At 42.4% G+C, this 21703-nt stretch overlaps 1 protein-coding gene across 15 annotated transcripts in view; it reads left to right on the forward strand.

Annotated features, from left to right (window-relative positions):
* The window catches only part of TEX36 (testis expressed 36), a 47539-nt gene that overhangs the window by 6660 nt on the left and 19176 nt on the right, over nt 1–21703 (forward strand). For 12 of the 15 annotated variants that reach the window (XM_036829415.1, XM_036829421.1, XM_036829416.1 and 9 more), the window contains 3 exons: nt 461–660; nt 16467–16587; nt 20075–20185. The gene's annotated coding sequence lies outside the window, so the exon portion shown is untranslated. Of the gene's footprint in view, nt 1–460; nt 661–3632; nt 3737–4075; nt 4090–13616; nt 13752–16466; nt 16588–20074; nt 20186–21703 lie in introns of those variants that run through there. The other 3 variants (XM_036829426.1, XR_005016902.1, XR_005016901.1) reach the window with 3 other exon arrangements.

A 21703-nucleotide genomic window follows, 5' to 3' on the forward strand; every position in this document is an offset into this window, starting at 1 on the left:
CTGGTGGCTGGAGCACTAGTGGTGATTCATGCTGGGCACGCACCTTAGGCTGAGGGTGAGAAGGAAAGAATTCTCAAATGAACCTTCAGATCAATCCCTCAGGCAGGCCTCTGCCTTTCCAGTTAAGGGCTTGGCCTTTGCAGACCCTAATGAATCATTTAGCCATTAAGCATTCCCAAGGAAGCTTCCAGTGGAGAGAACAAAAGGAAGGCATCACTTAGTGCAAAAGTGTCCGGTGTCAGAACTGGACCTTTTCACTAAACATTTCTATATTTGTCTTCCTGTGGACATTGAAGAGATCTATTTTACCTTGTCAGTGTAATGCAGTCACAAGGCTGCACCCAGGAATGGAATCCACTGCAGGAGCATGTTGGACAGAATGGTAACTACTGGATGGACCACGAGTGTTATCCACATATGACAATTTTTTACATATTTATTTACATTTTGTTCTCTCCAGGAAATGAAGCCAGAATCCACAGATGTCATTATCCATCTGCACGCTTTTGTTTACTACCCAGAAGGCAAGAATATTGCATTTTAAAAGTGTCCGGACTTTTGTTCTTTCTTATCACAAATGACTTGAGAAGATCTGACCATTCACAGTTACCCTGAGTGGAAGTGCCAAAGACTTGCTTCTTGGAGCGCTTTGAGATTCAGGTACAAAAGGCATTTTATAAGCACAGAGTGAAAAAGCATCATTTATATTCATTTGCTGCTGTGGCATTTCTCTCTGGAATCTTCCTCGTGTCTGTCAACATTGTGCAAAAGGACTGGCCTCATCTACATTACAAATATCTCTCCTTTAATGGTCTGGAAGTAGGAAAGGGACTGCATAAGAGTGAGCTGTCATGTTGGAGGGTCTCCTGCTTGTTTATCCCTAAAACTGGTTGGACATGATGGCTGTGGATGTCATGAATTGTTTTGGAAAGACCTGAGTATGAAGTCAATACAGTGCTTTGTGCATCTTGGCTGCAGTGAATGTGTATTATCTGACTTCAGTGACTCATGGGAGAATCACAGCCATAGGGAAGAGCTTCTGAGGGGTCATTTAGAATGGAGCCATTCTGGGCGGAGGGTGATCAGTTCTCTACTAGCTTCCGGAGTGGAGAAATTTCCACCATGATGGCTCCTTTGACCCGTGGCAGATCCTTTCTTGCAGGGGCCCTGCTTGGTATGATTTAAGAAGCATCAAGGACTTTCTGCCCCAGAAGATCTCAGTGTGTGACATCACACACATGGATGAGGGTTTGCCAACTGTATTAGTTAAAGTAGAGCCTGGCTTGGAGGGGCTCCCATGCCCCTCTGGGAATGTTCTAGAACATGGGGCATTACCCAAGAGACAGAACCTGGGATGGTGTTACTCAGGTCAAAGGTCTGAGTGTGGGGGGCCATATAAATGAGTGGTGGGGCGGTGTGTATAGATGCAGGAGGAGAGATGCTTGGAGAGCAGGAGTGCTGCTACCAGGAGAGATGGTTCCCAAAGGGAGAGACCCATATGCCAAGCCCTTTTTCCTCTGCCCAGGGTCCCTTCTGAATCTGCAAATCAGCTTCTGCTTCTCCTCCTTTGCCGCCTTCTTCAAATCTTTTCATCACAAAAATTTCAAATATATACCTAAGCAGAGAGAACAGTAAAATGAACCCCCATGTACCCATCACCATTATCCACCTTGAAAAATGACCAACACCATCCAATCTCCTTCCACACACCCTCCCCTTCCTCTGATGATTATTGAAATTAGCTCATACTTTTTTTTTTTTAAATAAATTTATTTGTTTATTTTTGGCTGCGTTGGGTCGTCGTTGCTGTGCGCGGGCTTCCTCTAGTTGCGGTGAGCCGGACCTACTCTTCGTTGTGGTGTGCAGGCTTCTCATTGCGGTGGCTTCTCTTGTTGCAGAGCATGGGCTCTAGGTGCACAGGCTTCAGTAGTTGTGGCACATGGGCTCAGTAGTTGTGGCTCGTGGTCTCTAGAGCCCAGGCTCAGTAGTCATGGCACACAGGCCTAGTTGCTCCGTGGCATGTGGGATCTTCCCGGACCAGGGCTCGAACCCATGTCCCCTGCATTGGCAGGCAGATTCTTAACCACTGCACCACCAGGGAAGCCTTCCTTAATTATTTTTAATTTAATGCTCCCTGTTGCATTTTTCTGGCCATTTTCTTCTGTCAATCACTGTCTTAAGTCAGTCTCCTGGATTGGCTATGAAAAGACACCTTTCTCAAGGGAGCCCTAGGCAGACACATTTCTCAAGGGAGAAATGTTGAGACTGGCCAAACGACGTAGGCTTAATTCAGTTCCACCCGACAGACAGGCGTCTAGTCCTAGGCACAGTGCTGGGTTAAGGATGTCGGCAGAACAGGGTTCCTAACCTCAAAGGCACATGATCTAGTTCTGGGAAGAGGACAAGGGCTGTAGCAAGTAGTCAGCAATAGAAGGCGGATGTAACCACTGAGGAAGGGAAAAGACCAGGTGTGGGGGACATTCCAGGTTGAGATAGACACACTGGGCTGGGAGGGGTGAGGGTTCAGGGAGGTCAGCAAGGGCCGTGGAGCCTGAGGTGTTGAGGAGGGACTTGGAGGGTTGAGTGTGGGGTGGGACAGTGAAGGAAAAACACTTGCCAAAACGTGGAGGTGGGAATAGCTGAGGGAGCTGTGGTAGTCCCCCAGTTGGCTGGAACACAAGGTGCAGGGGGCTTGGTGGGAGGAATGGGGGAAGGAGGGGTGGCGGGGGGAGGAGGGCAATTGGTTCTTCTTAGGTTAAGAACTAGATAATACTTATTTCTAAGTAAGGAAAACCAAAACTGGATTTTTAGGAAATGGCTATGAAAAACATACTGCAGACCACACTTAGGAAACCGGAAGAAATCAAGGTGGGCTTAATGGAAGTTAGGCAGCAGGGGTGGTATAAGAAAACTCAGGTAGCTGCCTGAAATAAAGTGGACCCAGCTTCCACTAGCCAGGCGATGCATTTTTTAAACCTATAAATGAGGCTTATTGTGATTCCCCACTACATAAAATGTAAGTATAACTGTAGTCTTTTGCTGCTGAGTTCTGAGAAAATATGGTTTTTTTTTTGTCTCTGCCAGTGAAATAAATACATGGACAGAAAATTCCTAGCATTGCTTCCATGTAAGAGAGGGCAAAGAAGATGGTGAGCTTTGGCAAAACGTTCATGTTTTGTAAATGAAACAGAACAGTAACTTGATTTTTCAAAAGAATAAGGTTTTCATTACAAATGTGGGCCCGTTTATGTTGGAAAATTCAAACGTAGCAAAACGCAAAAAGGCAAGAAAATGCATCATCCCACTATCCAAAGAACATAATTTTTAATGTTTTTGTGTCATATGACGATCTTGGAACATGTTTTTGATACTGAATGACTTCAGTAATTCACCCCGCCCCCCTCCCCACCCCATTCATTGTGCTTATCGAGTTTTGGCATTAATATTTCTATCTCTGTTGACTTTAAGAGTCAATCCTCCTTTGAGCTCAGATTGCAGATGGGATACAGGGGATCATCTCGATATTGAATGAGAGAGAAAGTTTATTCTCAGATATGCATGAAACCAGCCCTGTGCTTGTTTTTTGATTTTTGTTTTGTTTTTCGTTTGTTTTGTTTGCTTTTTTTTTGCAGGGCCTGGGGAAGACTGTAAATGGAGTCTGCTGAGCATATGGCTAAATATCTAAGTTATATATTAAGCCAACAAATTATTAAATAAAATATGTCCTCTCCTCCTTGCTTGGCTAGTACACCTTCATCACAGCCACCCCTTGGAGACTATTAAAATGTTCTATCCTCTGACCCTTCTAACAGGTGCCCCCTGGCCACCCCTTGGGCATAGGGGTACAAACACCAGGTCCTCTGGGGGTCAGGCCTGGGAAGCACACTGTGTGGGCCCCGAAGCAGGCTTGGAGCCATTAGGGCAGGCTCTCAGGAGCTCCAGGTGGGCCTGTCTCCCTGTGTGTTGCAGGAGAGTTAGGGCAGGGGTGGCCAGAGGAAAGCCAGAGCAGGCGCCCCTCTGACTCTGATTTGAGTGAATTATTCCATGTTTCTATGTACAGGTGGTGTGCTGGGTGCTGGGAACACAAAGGTGAGTGAAAACAGTTTAGTGGGGGCATATGCAGAAGCTGTCAAGTAAGTTCCCTCTCCCAAATGTGAACTTGCAACTATGACTTGACCCAGTCAGTAAAGTCAGGGAGGAGGTAACTAGGCAAAAAGGGCAGAGAAGAGAATTCCAGGCAGAGGGAAAAGCATAGGTGAAGTCCTGGTATCAGCGGAGAGAGGCACAGCCATTGTGAGGCAGGGGAACACGGTGGTAAGGCTGGGACGGGAGCCGCAGGAGCTTGAGATGGGAGGCGGGGCTGGAGAGGCAGGTGCGCACTGACCAGGGGAGGTCTCCGTGACCTTGTTAAGGAATTTCTCAGGATCCTCAATGAAAGGCTTTGAGCAAAGGGTCACAGGATCACGGTAAACAAGGCTACACCATCTTGAATTGGTCCTGGCTAGACATAATGGTTCTTTGGACCAGTGGGATAGTGATGGAGATGGCGAATTGCAGACAGGCTCCAGGGAGATTTAGAAAGTAAAATGGCCAGGACTTTGGGGGGATTGGATTAGGGACAAGTGGGAAATACATATCAGGGGTAATTGGTCAGATAAATGGGGTGGACGATCTGCGAACACTGAAAGAAGGTGAGGTTGGAGGGATAGGTCATGAGTTGGCTCTGGGGCATATAGGTTTGAGGTACCTTTGGGGCACCTAGGACGGTCCTCAGCAGGCAGGAGGATATACCACTTGAGCAGTAAAAAGAGGTCAGGGCTGCAGATTTAGGTGTGGGAGTCATCTCCACAGAGGTGGTGAGCCAACCTTAACCTTAGGCTTAGGATTAGGGTCCACGGATGTGATGTCTGGGGAGAGACTGTCCACTCACCTGGTAGAAATTAAACAACCCAAGCTTTCTGATGCAGATGAGAACCTTAAGAATGGAATCACACCAGCTGTGAACTAAAATGACAAAGAAAAACCTTCTAGCAACCTTGCTCATGACATTGGTCGCTGTAAACAGGCTTGTCATGCACAAATCACCTGCAACAACGAAGAGGATTAGGGATGAGTTGGTCACAGTTGCATGGGGACTTTTTGTGCTTGTGAGTTTAAATCAGATTCCTGTTACATGCACACCATTTTGCCATGTGTATTTGTAAATATATCTTGCTGGCATATTTTATGCTTCAGTTAATTTAGTTGACATCTAATTTAATTGACATATAAAAATAAAATCAATTTTCAGACAAAATACCCATAAAATAAGTGGAATGCTATAATAAGTTTTAAGAAATTAAAATGTAATATATTTAGGCTTCTATTCTAAAGCAATTTCATCTAGAATGGTAGATATTGTAGATGTAATTTTTTTCTGAATCTCTGTCAATTATACAATAATAAATGTGGCTACTATATATCCAGAAATTTATTTTTTTTAACATCTTTATTGGAGTATAACTGCTTTGCAATGTTGTGGTAGTTTCTGCTGTATAACAAAGTGAATCAGCTATATGTATACATACATCCCCATATCTCCTCCCTCTTGGGTCTCCCTCCCACCCTCCCTATCCCACCCCTCTAGGTGGTCACAAAGCACCGAGCTGATCTCCCTGTGCTATGCAGCTGCTTCCCACTAGCTATCAACTTTACATTTGGTAGTGTATGTAAGTTCATGCCACTCTCTCACTTCGTCCCAGCTTACCCTTCCCCATCCCCGTGTCCTCAAGTCCATTCTCTGCATCTGCGTCTTTATTCCTGTCCTGCCCATAGGTTCTTCAGAACCATTATTTTTTTAGATTCCATATATATGTGTTAGCATACGGTATTTGTTTTTCTCTTTCTGACTTACTTCACTCTGTATGACAGACTCTAGCTCCATCCACCTCACTACAAATAACTCAATTTCATTTCTTTTTACGGCTGAGTAATATTCCATTGTATATATGTGCCACATCTTCTTTATCCATTCATCTGTCAGTCGACACTTAGGTTGCTTCCATGTCCTGGCTATTGTAAATAAAGCTGTGATGAACATTGTGGTACTTGACTCTTTTTGAATTATGGTTTTCTCAGGGTATATGCCCGGTAGTGGAATTGCTGGGTCATATGGTAGTTCTATTTTTAGTTTTTTGAGGAACCTCCATACCGTTCTCCATAGTGGCTGTATCAATTTACATTCCCACCAACAGTGCAAGAGGGTTCCCTTTTCTCTACACCCTCTTCAGCATTTATTGTTTCTAGATTTTTTGATGATGGCCATTCTGACTGGTGTGAGGTGATACCTCATTGTAGTTTTGATTTGCATTTCTCTAATGATTAGTGATGTTGAGCATCCTTTCATGTGTTTGTTGGTAATCTGTATCTCTTCTTTGGAGGAATGTCTATTTAGGTCTTCTGACCATTTTTGGATTGGGTTGTTTGTTTTTTTGATATTGAGCTGCATGAGCTGCTTGTAAATTTTGGAGATTAATCCTTTGTCAGTTGCTTCATTTGCAAATATTTTCTCCCATTCTGAGGGTTGTATTTTCATCTTGTTTATGGTTTCCTTTGCTGTGCAATAGCTCTTAAGTTTCATTAGGTCCCATTTGTTTATTTTTGTTTTTATTTCCATTTCTCTAGGAGGTGGGTCAAAAAGGATCTTGCTGTGATTTATGTCATAGAGTGTTCTGCCTATGTTTTCCTCTAAGAGTTTAATAGTGTCTGGTCTTACAATTAGGTCTTTAATCCATTTTGAGTTTATTTCTGTATATGGTGCTAGGGAGTGTTCTAATTTCATTCTTTTCCATGTAGCTGTCCAGTTTTCCCAGCACCACTTATTGAAGAGGCTGTCTTTTCTCCATTGTATATTCTTGCCTCCTTTATCAAAAATAAGGTGACCATATGTGCATGGGTTTATCTCTGGACTTTCTATCCTGTTCCATTGATAGATGTTTCTGTTTTTGTGCCAGTACCATACTGGCTTGATTACTGTAGCTTTGTAGTATAGTATGAAGTCAGGGAGTCTGATTCCTCCAGCTCTGTGTTTCTTTCTCAAGATTGCTTTGGCAATTTGGAGTCTTTTGTGTTTCCATACAAATTGTGAAATTTTTTGTTCTAGTTCTGTGAAAAATGCCATTGGTAGTTTGATAGGGATTGCATTGAATCTGTAGATTGCTTTGGGTAGTATAGTCACTTTCACAATGTTGATTCTTCCAATCCAAGAACGTGGTATATCTCTCCATCTGTTGGTATCATCTTTAATTTCCTTCATCAGTGTCTTATAGTTTTCTGCATACAGGTCTTTTGTCTCCTTAGGTAGGTTTATTCCTAGGTATTTTATTCTTTTTGTTGCAGTGGTAAATGGGAGTGTTTCCTTAATTTCTCTTTCAGATTTTTCATCATTAGTGTATAGGAATGCAAGAGATTTCTGTGCATTAATTTTGTATCTTGCTACTTTACCAAATTCATTGATTAGCTCTAGTAGTTTTCTGGCGGCAGTTTTAGGATTCTCTATGTATAGTATCATGTCATCTGCAAACAGTGACAGCTTTACATCTTCTTTTCCGATTTGGATTCCTTTTATTTCTTTTTCTTCTCTGATTGCTGTGGCTAAAATTTCCAAAACTATGTTGAATAATACTGGTGAGAGTGGACAACCTTGTCTTGTTCCTGATCTTAGGGGAAATGGTTTCAGTTTTTCACCATTGAGAACGATGTTGGCTGTGGGTTTGTCATATATGGCCTTTTTTATGTTGAGGTAAGTTCCCTCTATGCCTACTCTCTGGAGGGTTTTTATCATAAATGGGTGTTGAATTATGTCGAAAGCTTTTTCTGCATCTATTGAGATGATCATGTGGTTTCTCTCCTCCATTTTGTTAATATGGTTTATCACATTGATTGATTTGTGTATATTGAAGAATCCTTGCATTCCTGGGATAAACCCTACTTGATCATGGTGGATGATCCTTTTAATGTGCTGTTGGAATCTGTTTGCTAGTATTTTGCTGAGGATTTTTGCATCTATGTTCATTAGTGATATTGGCCTGTAGTTTTATTTCTTTGTGACATCCTTGTCTAGTTTTGGTATCAGGGCGATGGTGGCCTTGTAGAAAGAGTTTGGGAGTGTTCCTCCCTCTGCTATATTTTGGAAGAGTTTGAGAAGGATAGCTGTTAGCTCTTCTCTAAGTGTTTGATAGAATTCACCTGTGAAGCCATCTGGTCCTGGGCTTTTGTTTGTTGGAAGATTTTTAATCACAGTCTCAATTTCATTACTTGTGATTGGTCTGTTTATATTTTCTATTTCTTCCTGGTTCAGTCTCAGAGGTTGTGCTTTTCTAAGAATTTGTCCATTTCTTCCAGGTTGTCCATTTTATTGGCATATAGTTGCTTGTAGTAATCTCTCATGATCCTTTGTATTTCTGCAGTGTCAGTTGTTACTTCTCCTTTTTCATCTCTAATTCTATTGATTTGAGTCTTCTCCCTTTTTTTCTTCATGAATCTGGCTAATGGTTTATCAATTTTATTTATCTTCTCAAAAAAACGCTTTTAGTTTTATTGATCTTTGCATTTGTTTCCCTCATTTCTTTTTCATTTATTTCTGATCTGATCTTTATGATTTCTTTCCTTCTGCTAACTTTGGGATTTTTTTGTTTTTCTTTCTCTAATTGCTTTAGGTGTAAAGTTAGGTTGTTTATTTGAGATGTTTCTTGGTTCTTGAGGTAGGATTGTATTGCTATAAACTTCCCTCTTGCAAATGCTTTTGCTGCAACCCATAGGTTTTGCGTCATCGTGTTTTCATTGTCATTTGTTTCTTCGTATTTTTTTATTTACTCTTTGATTTCTTCAGTGATCTCTCGATTATTTAGTAGTGTATTGTTTAGCCTGCACGTGTTTGTATTTTATACAGATTTTTTTCTGTATTTGATATCTAGTGTCATAGTGTTGTGGTCAGAAAAAATACTTGATACAATTTCAATTTTCTTAAATTTACCAAGGCTTGATTTGTGACCCCAAGATATGATCTATCCTGGAGAATGTTCCATGAGCACTTGAGAAAAAAGTGTATTCTGTTGTTTTTGGATGGAACGTCCTATAAATATCAATTAAGTCCATCTTATTTAATGCATCATTTAAAGCTTGTGTTTCCTTATTTATTTTCATTTTGGATGATCTGTCCATTGGTGAAAGTGGGATGTTAAAGTCCCCTACTATGATTGTGTTACTGTTGATTTCCCCTTTTATGGCTATTAGCATTTCCCTTACGTATTGAGGTGCTCCTATGTTGGGTGCATAATTATTTACAATTGTTATGTCTTCTTCTTGGATTGATCCCTTGATCATTAGGTAGTGTCCTTCTTTGTCTCTTGTAAGCGTTTTTATTTTAAAGTCTATTTTGTCTGATATGAGAATTGCTACTCCAGCTTTCTTTTGATTTCCATTTGCATGGAATATCTTTTTCCATCCCCTCACTTTCAGTCTGTATCTGTCCCTAGGTGTGAAGTGGGTCTCTTGTAGACAGCATATATACTGGTCTTGTTTTTGTATCCATTCAGCCAATCTATGTCTTTTGGTTGGAGCATTCAGTCCATTTACATTTAAGGTAATTATTGATATGTATGTTCCTATTCCCATTTTCTTAATTGTTTTGGGTTTGTTATTGTAGGTCTTTTCCTTCTCTTGTGTTTCCTGTCTAGAGAAGTTCCTTTAGCATTTGTTGTAAAGCTGGTTTGGTGGTGCTGAATTCTCTTAGCTTTTGCTCATTTGTGAAGGTTTTAATTTCTCTGTCGAATCTGAATGAGATCCATGCTGGGTAGAGTAATCTTGGTTGTAGGTTTTTCCCTTTCATCACTTTAAATATGTCCTGCCACTCCCTTCTGGCTTGCAGAGTTTCTGCTGAAAGATCAGCTGTTAACCTTATGGGGATTCCCTTGTATGTTATTTGTTGTTTTTCCCTTACTGCTTTTAATATTTTTTCTTTGTATTTAATTTTTGATAATTTGATTAATATGTATCTTGGCGTGTTTCTCCTTGGATTTATCCTGTATGGGACTGTCTATGCTTCCTGGACTTGATTGACTATTTCCTTTCCCATATTAAGGAAGTTTTCAACTATAATCTCTTCAAATATTTTCTCAGACCCTTTCTTTTTCTCTTCTTCTGGGACCTCTATAATTCAAATGTTGGTGCATTTAGTGTTGTCCTAGAGGTCTCTGATACTGTCCTCAATTCTTTTCATTCTTTTCTCTTTATTCTGCTCTGCAGTAGTTATTTCCACTATTTTATCTTCCAGGTCACTTATCTGTTCTTCTGCCTCAGTTATTCTGCTGTTGATTCCTTCTAGAGAATTTTTATTTTCATTTACTGTGTTGTTCATCATTGTTTGTTTGCTCTTTAGTTCTTCTAGGTCATTGTTAAACGTTTCTTGTATTTTCTCCATTCTATTTCCAAGATTTTAGATCATGTTTAGTATCATTACTGTGAATTCTTTTTCAGGTAGACTGCCTATTTCCTCTTCATTTGTTTGGTCTGGTGAGTTTTTACCTTGCTCCTTCATCTGCTGTGTGTTTCTCTGTTTTCTCATTTTGCTTAACTTACTGTGTTTGGGCTCTCCTTTTCCCAGGCTGCAGGTTTGTAGTTCCTGTTGTTTTTGGTGTCTGCCCCCCATGGCTAAGGTTGGTTCAGTGGGTTGTGTTGGCTTCCTGGTGGAGGGGACTGGTGCCTGTGTTCTGGTGGATGAGGCTGGATCTTGTCTTTCTGGTGGGAAGGACTGCATCCGGTGGTGTGTTTTGGGGTGTCTGTGACCTTATGATTTTAGGCAGCCTCTCTGCTAATGGGTGGGGTGTATTCCTGTCTTGCTAGTTGTTTGGCATAGGGTGTCCAGCACTATAGATTGCTGGTCATTGAGTGGAGCTTGGTCTTAGCGTTGAGATGGAGATCTCTGGAAGAGCTTTTGCCGTTTGATATTACGTGGAGCCGGGAGGTCTCTGGTGGACCAATGTCCTGAACTCAGCTCTCCCACCTCAGAGACACAGGCCTGACTCCCAGCTGGAGCAGCAAGACCCTGTCAGCTACATGGCTCAGAAGAAAAGGGAGATAAAAAAGAAAGAAAGGGAGAGAGAGAGCGAGAGGGAGAGAAAGAGAGAGAGAGAGGGAGAAAGAAAGAAAAGAAAGAATTAAATAAAGTTATTAAAATAAAAAAATTTTTTAATTATTAAAAATTAAAAAAATTAAAAGTAATTAAAAAAAGAAAAAAAAGAAAGAAAGAAGAGAGCAACCAAACCAAAAAACAGATTCACTAATGATAACAAGTGCTAAAAACTATACTAAAAAAACCAAAAACAAACAAACAAACAAAATGGACAGACAAAACCCTAGGACAAATGGTAAAAGCAAAGCTATACAGACAAAATAACACAAAGAAGCATACACATACACACTCACAAAAAGAGAAAAAGGAAAAAATATATATATATCTATATATAAAAAAAAGGAAGAGAGCAAACAAATCAATAAACAAATCTACCAATGATAATAAACTCTAAATACTAAACTAAGATAGACATAAAACCAGAAACAAATTAGATGCAGAAAGCAAACCCCAAGTCTACAGTTGCTCCCAAAGTCCACCGCCTCAAGTTTGGGATGATTCGTTGTCTATTCAGGTATTCCACAGATACAGGGTACATCAAGTTGATTGTGGAGATTTAATCCGCTGCTCCTGAGGCTTCTGGGAGAGATTTCCCTTTCTTTTCTTTGTTCGCACAGCTCCCGGGGTTCAGCTTTGGATTTGGACCCGCCTCTGTGTGTAGGTTGCCTGAGGGCATCTGTTCTTCACTCAGACAGGACGGGGTTAAAGGAGCAGCTGATTCAGGGGCTCTGGCTTACTCAGACCGGGGGGAGGGAGGGGTATGGAATGCGGGGCGAGCCTGCAGCTGCAGAGGCTGGCATGACGTTGCACCAGCCTGAGACGTGCTGTGCGTTCTCCCGGGGAAGTTGTCCCTGGATCATGGGACCCTGGCAGTGGCTGGCTGCACAGGTTCCCAGGAGGGGAGGTGTGGATAGTGCCCTGTGCTTGCACACAGGCTTCTTGGTGGCTGCAGCAGCAGCAGCCTTAGTGTCTTGTGTCCGTCTCTGGGGTCCGTGCTGATAGCCGCGGCTTGCGCCCCTCTCTGGAGCCTGTTTAGGCGGTGCTCTGATACCCTCTCCTCGCGCACCCTGAAACAATGGTCTCTTGCCTCTTAGGCAGGTCCAGACATTTTCCTGGACTCCCTCCTGGCCAGCTGCGGCACACTAGCCCCCTTCAGGCTGTGTCCATGCAGCCAACCCCAGTCCTCTCCCTGGGATCTGACCTCCGAAGCCTGAGCCTCAGCTCTCAGCCCCCGCCCGCCCCGGCGGGGGAGCAGACAAGCCTCTCGGGCTGGTGAGTGCTGGTCGGCATGAATCCTCTGTGCGGGAATCTCTCCGCTTTGCCCTCCACACCCCTGTTGCTGCACTCTCCTCCGTGGCTCCGAAGCTTCCCCCCTGCCACCCCCCATCTCTGCCAGTGAAGGGGATTCCTAGCGTGTGGAAACTTTTCCTCCTTCATGGCTCCCTCCCAGAGGTGCAGGTCCCATCCCTATTCTTTTGTCTCTTTTTCTTTTTTTCTTTTGACCTACCCAGGTACGTGGGGAGTTTCTTGCCTTTTGGGAAGTCTGAGGTCTTCTGCCAGCATTCAGTAGGTGTTCTTTAGGAGTTGTTCCACATGTAGATGCATTTCTGATGTATTTGTGGGGAGGAAGGTGATCTCCACATCTCCTCTGCCATCTTGAAATTCTCTCTGAGAAGTTTATTGCTTGGAGTAGTTTGTAATGAAACATGAAATTTTCTGTGGATGTTTCCTTTAAAATGTCAAAAAACCTAAATACAAATACTTTGTGTGTTGATGTTTGGCTGTATTTAAGCCATGACAATGATTATTACTTTGGGTATAAACACTATCAAATTTTCATTGGGTGAGTTATTTTTAAATTAATGTTGAGTTATGTTCTGTTTATTATCCTGTTTGCTTATGTTTCCTGCCATTTTCCATTTGTCTGTTTGAATCCTCTTTTTTAATAGTGAGTTAGCAACTGATAATGTGTATTGATTTCAGTTTTGCTTCTAATTTACATTTTTATCTCTTTGGTTGATGCATTTGGCTTAATCATTTCATTTTTATAAGCAGCTGTACAATTTGTTAATTTAGCTAGATAATTAAATTTGGCTTTTAAAGAAAGTTTGTTTTAGAAAATGGTCCCTGAAGTAAATTAGCATTTGGTATTTCCAGCATGTCAAAGGGGCTGATCTCTTTAAGATAACTAGACATGTAACTCTAAAATTTAAAAGTGGTTTTATAATTTTGAAACCTCTGAATATATAGATCTGTGTATTCCAGTAGGTGGTGCAAATCGACTCCATTTCAAGTGGAAATGTAATTTTAAATTGTGATGTAACTATTTTCACTGTAAAAATAATATTTCAACATGTTTTCTAACTGAAAAATTGCTTTCCTCTATTTGTAAAGGAAGCTTGATTTACTGTCTCAGTGCTCATTTTTCTTGTGTTTTATTCCACAGGTACCATTATGGTGATGATCACTGTGACAGGGGAGCTGAGAGGGAAAATTGGGGGGGCTGCAAAAACCAGGGAGACCTGTTAAAAATTATAATACAAGAGAAATTAGGGAAACACTCCTATTTACCACTGCAACAAAAAGAATAAAATACCTATGAATAAACCTACCTAAGGAGACAAAAGACCTAGAAAACTATAAAACACTGATGAAAGAAATTAAAGATGATACAAACAGATGGAGAGATATACCACGTTCTTGGATTGGAAGAATCAACATTGTGAAAGTGACTATACTACCCAAAGCAATCTACAGATTCAGTGCAATCCCTATCAAACTACCAATGGCATTTTTCACAGAATTAGAACAAAAAATTTTACAATTCATATGGAAACACAAAAGACCCCGAATAGCCAAAGCAATCTTGAGAAAGAAAAACGGAGCTGGAGGAATCAGGCTCCCTGACTTCAGACTATACTACAAAGCTACAGTAATCAAGCCAGTATGGTACTGGCACAAAAACAGAAATATCGATCAGTGGAACAGGATAGAAAGCCCAGAGATAAACCCACGCCCATATGGTCACCTTATTTTTGATAAAGGAGGCAAGAATATACAATGGAGAAAAGACAGCCTCTTCAATAAGTGGTGCTGGGAAAACTGGACAGCTACATGGAAAAGAATGAAATTAGAACACTCCCTAACACCATATACAAAAATAAACTCAAAATGGATTAAAGACCTAAATGTAAGGCCAGACACTATAAAACTCTTAGAGGACAACATAGGCAGAACACTCTTATGACATAAATCACAGCAAGATCCTTTTTGACCCACCTCCTAGAGAAATGGAAATAAAAACAAAAACAAATGGGACCTAATGAAACTTAAAAGCTTTTGCACAGCAAAGGAAACCATAAACAAGATGAAAATACAACCCTCAGAATGGGAGAAAATATTTGCAAATGAAGCAACTGACAAAGGATTAATCTCCAAAATTTACAAGCAGCTCATGCAGCTCAATATCAAAAAAACAAACAACCCAATCCAAAAATGGTCAGAAGACCTAAATAGACATTCCTCCAAAGAAGAGATACAGATTGCCAGCAAACGCATGAAAGGATGCTCAACATCACTAATCATTAGAGAAATGCAAATCAAAACTACAATGAGGTATCACCTCACACCAGTCAGAATGGCCATCATCAAAAAATCTAGAAACAATAAATGCTGGAGAGGGTGTGGAGAAAACGGAACCCTCTTGCACTGTTGGTGGGAATGTAAATTGATACAGCCACTATGGAGAACAGTATGGAGGTTCCTCAAAAAACTAAAAATAGAACCACCATATGACCCAGGAATCCCACTACTGGTCATATACCCTGAGAAAACCATAATTCAAAAAGAGTCATGTACCACAATGTTCATTGCAGCTCTCTTTACAGTAGCCAGGACATGGAAGCAACCTAAATGTCAATCAACAGATGAATGGATAAAGAAGATGTGACACATATATACAATGGAATATTACTCAGCCATAAAAAGAAATGAAATTGAGCTATTTGTAGTGAGGTGGATGGAACTAGAGTCTGTCATACAGAGTGAAGTAAGTCAGAAAGAGAAAAACAAATACCATATGCTAAAACATATATATGGAATCTAAAAGAATAATGGTTCTGAAGAACCTATGGGCAGGACAGGAATTAAGATGCAGACATAGAGAATGGACTTGAGGACACAGGGATGGGGAAGGGTAAGCTGGGACGAAGTGAGAGAGTGGCATGGACATATATACACTACCAAATGTAGATAGATAGCTAGTGGAAAGCAGCCGCATAGAGCAGGGAGATCAGCTCGGTGCTTTGTGACCACCTAGAGGGATGGGATAGGGAGGGTGGGAGGGAGACACAAGAGTGAGGAGATATGGGAGTATATGTATATGTATAGCTGATTCACTGTTATAAAGCAGAAACTAACACACCTTTTTAAAGCAATTATACTCCAATAAAGATGTTAAAAAAAATTATAATACAAAGACAAGTCATTTGCTTCTGTGCTTCAGTTCCATAATAAAATGAGCATAATGTCAGTATCAGTGTTATTCCAGTAGCTTTTATGCCCACATGATGAACTGAATGCCATGTTTCATCTTTTATAGAAATTGGGGGTGTTCCACTCCCAGGAATCTGATATTCTCACACTAGCGCATAAAATATGTATACAAGCATATTTTTTAAATTAATTTTTTACTTGTATCACAGTAATACACATGCATTAAAGGCAGCAAAGTAGAATAATTGAGAGCAGGGATTCTGGAGTCAGCCTGCCCCGGCTGGAGCCCTCTCCACCTCCCTCGATCTGTTTTCTTTCTCCAAAATGTGGAACAGACACCTACCTCATAGTGATACGAGAATTAAATGAGCATATACATAAAGTATTTAAAGCAGGCCTGTAGGAATGTGAACACTGTACTTTTAAAAGTCAAACTGTGCAGAAAGGACTGTAATAAAAAGGAGCAGTTTCTGGCCACGTTCCTCCCGTCTCCCCATGTCACTTCCAGGTGGTGAGTGCTCACAACTCCTGGCTGTTGCTCCTGTTGGTTCCCACTGTAACTCCAAATATTATTCTTATACAAGTATTTCTTTTAATCCATTTAATCCATTTTTAAGTGTGCAGTTCGGTGGCATTAAGCACATCCACAATGTTGTGGGACCATCACCACCATCCAACTCCACAGCTTTTTTACCTTCCCAAACAGAAACTCTGTGCCCATTAAGCAATAGCTCTCCACTCCCCCATCCCCTCAGCCCCTCATAACCTCTATTTTCTGTCTCTATGAATTTGCCTATTCTAGGTACCTCATAGAAGTGGAATCACAATATTTGTCTTTTTGTGACCGGCTTATCTCACCGAGCATAAAGTCTTCAAAACTCATCCATGCTGCAGCAGGTGTCAGAACTTCCTTCCTTCTTAAGGTTGAGTAATATTCCATTGTATGTATATGCCACATTTTGTTTATGCATTCATCTGCCTGTGAATGTAGGTTGTTTCCACCTTTTGGCTGCTGCAAATGCTGCTATGAACATGGATATCCAAATATCCATCTGAGCCTCTGCTTTCAGTTGTTTTGAATGGCTATTTCTTGATTAATCATTTTTTAACATTATCTTTTAATTTCCAGACATGTTAAATCAGACATGTGAGGACTTAATTACAACAACTCCCTACTTTTCTACACACTCCCCACCCCCACCCTCGCATAGTTTTGGTTAAATAATAAATCAGTGTTTTGTCTATTGTAACTACAAATGTTGTCAGCTGCTGAGCCAGACGTGCTCTAGCCCCTTGTCTATTTTCCGGAATACTCTTTTTTTTCTGGAGTTAACAGTGACATCAACTTTACATTTGCTCAGTTTTGTATATACTATCATCACTACATTTTCCTAATGCCCTGCTACATGTTTACTGATAACAAGTTCCACTGGGGCAGGCACAAGAGTTCTTTTTTGTTTTGTTTTGTTTTTCGTCTTTTTGCAGAAACCCAATATCCTCCTGCTCCAGTCTGGAGTGGATGTTTCTTTGCACCACTGCATCCTGTGTCTTCCCTGCTTTCTCCTGTTATTTCCCGCATTCCATCTGTGTTGTTCGAAGCACATATTTCAATAGTTTCCTGAGAAAATTTACATGGGATATAGAAATATTGAGTTTTTGCATGTGTTAAAAATATATTTGTTTTACCCTTACTATTTGGGAAGATAGTTTGGCTGGGAATAGAAACCCGAACTGAAAAATCATTCAGTATAAGGCACCCTTGTTATTGGTTTTAGCTTTCAGTGCTGCTGCTGAGAAATGGTTATGCTACTTGGATTCTTTTTTTTTTTTTTTCTGTTTTATTCTGAAAAATTTCAAGCCTGCTATTAAAAAAAACCTAAAGAACAGAACAACAAACACCTGAATACTCCACACCTAGCCTCATTATTGTTAACATTTTGCCACATCAGCTTCCTCTGATTTTGTCTTTTTCTCTCCTGGTCAGTTGGTCTATCATCCATCCATCCACCCACTTATATTTCTATCTCTCTATACATATATTCACATGTATATCTATATGAGTATAATTTCCTTTGTTGAATATTTGGAAGGTACAGGTATTGTGATGCCTCCATCCTAAATACTTCAGCGTAGCTCTTCTCAGAACAAGGACATTCACCTATATTTGCATAATACTATTATCATAAAATAAAATCCAATATAGAGTCTGTATTTGAATTCCCCAATGGTCTCATGTCATCCTTTATAGCTGCCTTTCTTCTTTTGCTGATCCAGGATCAAATTGCGGCTGTCACATCACATGTGTTCATTGTAATGGACTCTATCTGTGCCCTGCCCCTGTCTGGAGACCATTCAGTGTGCTCTGGCCAACTTGTGGCTGCCAGAAGCTGTGTCCCTGTGCCTAAGGGCTTTTCTCCAGATTAACTGTGATTATTAGCCTTTCACTGAATTGCCCATTTTTAGTCCTGTGCTCCTTCACCTCCATGTCTCATGTCTCACCTGTGGAGGCTCTCAGGTTCATTTTATCTGGAGGATAAGCCTCTGCTAGCCTGCTGGTGATGTCAGAGTGGAGATGGGAGGAATAGTTGCTTGGCTACATAGGGTGGGAAAGGAGTGAGGGTTTAACCCTCTGTCTACAAATTTTCAACCAATCCTCTGTTTTCAGCCCCCGACTTGCCCTGCCCCCAGTTTCCACACTATCTGTGTCTCCCAGTTCTGTGTGTGTCAGCTGGCTAACTTCCTAGTGGCACCTGAGATGTAGCTGCTGCTCTTTGCTGCACCTGCTACTGTTTCTCCACCTGCTTTGTATATTCCAAAAAAATCTGCTGAATCTTTCTTTCCTTATTGTCTCTTCTTTAGTTCTCTTCGTTCTTGTGGGTCTACACCTTTGAAAAATTCCTTTATTGGAGGGATTCCAGAAGGAGAGGAAATAGAAGCATGTGGTAAGTTGGCCATGTTGACCCAGAAATTTGTCTGTAGCATATTTTTAATAGAAAAAACCTATCATTTATTCAAGAGTATTAAGCATCTGCCATGTACCAGGATGTGGGGGTGAGAGCAAAACCAAAGGTAATTCCTGGGTTTATGAAGCTAGTAGAACACATGACGTATTACAAACTGTGATGGGAGCTTTGAAGGAAGGTTCAGGTTTCTACACTTACCTGGGCGAACCGACTTGGTCTAGAGGACGTGATGTTTAAGATCTGAAGGATGAATAGGAGTCAGGGAGATAAAGGGGTAAGGTGGGCATGGGGCAGAGCAGTGTACTAAGGTCAATGGGAGCAGATTGAGGTCTGTGGAGGGAATGCAGAAAGGGAGGGGAAGATGGTGCGAGACGCAGCCGGAGGCAAGGGCAGGGGCCAGAGCGGCCAGGGGTCTATGGACCCAGGAAAGACTGTCTTTGTGCTCAGCGTAATGGAGACCTCTGAAGGGGTTTTAAGAGTTGACATGGTTTGATTTACAGTTTCAAAGCCCACGGGGTGCAGGATGGCTTGGTGAGGAGGGCAGTGTGGATGTGGGGATTCCTGGAAGGAGGCAGCCACCCAGTTGAGAAATAGTGTCACTTAAACCAGGGTGTTGGAAGCAGAGTTCAAGAGAGGTGGGTTCATTAGAGAGATATGCCAAGACTTGGGGATGGCTTGGATTTGGGGAGTGGAGGAAAGAACGGTACGAGGATGACACCCAAGTCTTTGGTGTGTGGAACTGGATGGATGGTGGTGCCATTCACAGAGGCCAGAAGCTCTGCAATATAACTAGATGTTAGAACTATCAGAAACAACTGAATTGTCCAGCAATAGAACAAGCAAATGGATTGTCACAGAGGCAGAGTTGGAGCAGCTATGGCTTCAACCAACGGGAAGCCAGAAAGTTGAGCAGACTAAGGAGAAAGAACGCGGGTGGTGATTATAGAAGATAGGGTCAGGGTCAAGGTCAAGGAACTGGTGATCAATGAAAGATCCTCTCATACAATCCCAATCCCAGTTTTAAGAAGACAGGATTAGAGAAGGGGGCTCAGAAGGAAAATTCAAGGATGTTGGGTAAGTCGCTCCTTTTATCTTTTTATTTTTTTTTATTGGGGTAGTCGCTTTACAATGTTGTGTTAGTTTCTGCTGTACAATGAAGTGAATCAGCTATATGTATACATATATCCCCTCCCCCTTGGACCTGCCTCCCCCCTACCCCCATCTCACTCATCTAGGTTATCACAGAGCACCCAGCTGAGCTCCCTGTGCTATACAGCAGGTTCCCACTAGCTATTTATTTTACACACAGCAGTGTATATATGTCAATCCCAATTTCACAATTCATCCCACCCTCCCTTCCCCTCTGCCCTGTGTCCACACATCCGTTCTCTACGTCTGCGTCTCTATTCCTGCCCTGAAAATAGGTTCATCTGTACCATTTTTCTAGATTCCGCATGTAAGTCTCTCCTTTTAAAATGTGATGTCTCCATTTCCAAGGGAAGGTGGTCATCCCAGATGATCACAAGGAAGAGTTGGCCTCCAACATTGAATTATTCAGGTGGGTTGTACCTGATGCCACTTGTCTGGAATGGGGGGCAGGCTAGGCAGAGCCAAGCGGCCTCTACACAAAAAGGGGCAGTGGGCTTCAGTCAGATCTAGGGAGGGGCTGTGCTCTGAGCAGGTATTGAGATGCCTCTCTGCTTCAGCCCTCCCAGGCTCTCAGCTCCAGCTCCAACTTCAGCCCCATCCTGTACCACCCTCTGTCCGCCAGGGTTCAGCGGGAAACAGAGCTCACTCCAGACGGTTTAGTGAAAATGCGATAATGAAGGCATCACTCATGGACACACGTGGGACTACAAGGCTTTGTCCCTACCACCAGGGGACCAAAGGCATAAGGGAGGGAGTGGTGTTCTGGAGCTCAGTGAAGACTGGAACTGGGGCAGAGGTGGAAGGAAAATAGAGGTTACCAGAGAAATTATGCCAGAAGAGGAAGGAAGTAGGGAAGAGATATCCCAGGTTTTCCCTCCTTTCTCTTCTCCCGCGTCCTATCACTCAAACCTGCCAGAAAGCCAGAAGGCAAAGGAGCCCAGGTGATGCTGTTGGCAGGGTCAGCCCTCTGGACAAGTCAGACAAGGATGGAGAATGGACCAGGGAAGGGGGGCAGGTGGAGAACCCCTACTCACATCCTATCCTGACCGGCCGGCAAAGCTGCCCGTGCTCTGCAGTGACCAGAGTCCACACAACTGCTGCTGGGAGATGCCTCCCTCTGAGGGTAGCCTCAGCTTGGGACCTGCCCAGACCCCAACGTGCGCCCCAGATCTGGCGGGGAGGCTCGCATACACCCACACTCAGAATGAGCACGGGAACTTCTCCCAAGGCCAAATGGAAATGGCTTTTGGATTGCACACCGTTTGGCTGGATTATCTGCACCATTGCCTCCATCCATTACTGAGGAGAGCCAGGAGGGTCTGGACTGTCCTTGGAGTTCCAGGATGACCTTGTGGAGAGCTGATTACAGTCTGTGTGCGGAAAAAGAAGATGTTTGACTGTCATTTCTTCCCTCTCTCTGGTTCAGCGAAGCTTGATCTTTGGCCTGTGGCTAGATCCCATATTGAAGAGCCTGTCACTGCTGGCGATTTTTCTTGGAAGACCTCAATTCAGACCGAAGCAAGCCTTTCCATTAGCAAAGCTGTGCAGAATCCGTATTTGCCTTTGAGACTTCCAGGCTCCCCGTGTGGTGCTCGGGGGGCCCCTTCTGCAGAGCACTCCTCCTCGCCCTCAACCCACTCACATGCCACCTGGCTGCACCCCCCTACCTCCAAGTCATAAGAAGAACAGATGCCAACACAGCTGCATGGGGTCTCATGTCTGAACCAGGAAGAGAATGAAAGGCAGAATCCAAGGTCAGGGCCTGGGAGAATCCTGGAGAAGCCATCTTTGAGAATTAGGATGTCTTCTTGGTGGGCTTTTCTGGTTGGCCCGGAGAGCATCTGCCTCTGCCACAGCCTCCTTTACATCCCAAAGCCCCGACTCTATGGAGAGACCTCCAGAGCCTCAAAACGGGTCCTTAGCTCTG

Source organism: Balaenoptera musculus, chromosome 16 (assembly GCF_009873245.2).
Source record: "Balaenoptera musculus isolate JJ_BM4_2016_0621 chromosome 16, mBalMus1.pri.v3, whole genome shotgun sequence".
NCBI classification, from domain to species: domain Eukaryota; kingdom Metazoa; phylum Chordata; class Mammalia; order Artiodactyla; family Balaenopteridae; genus Balaenoptera; species Balaenoptera musculus.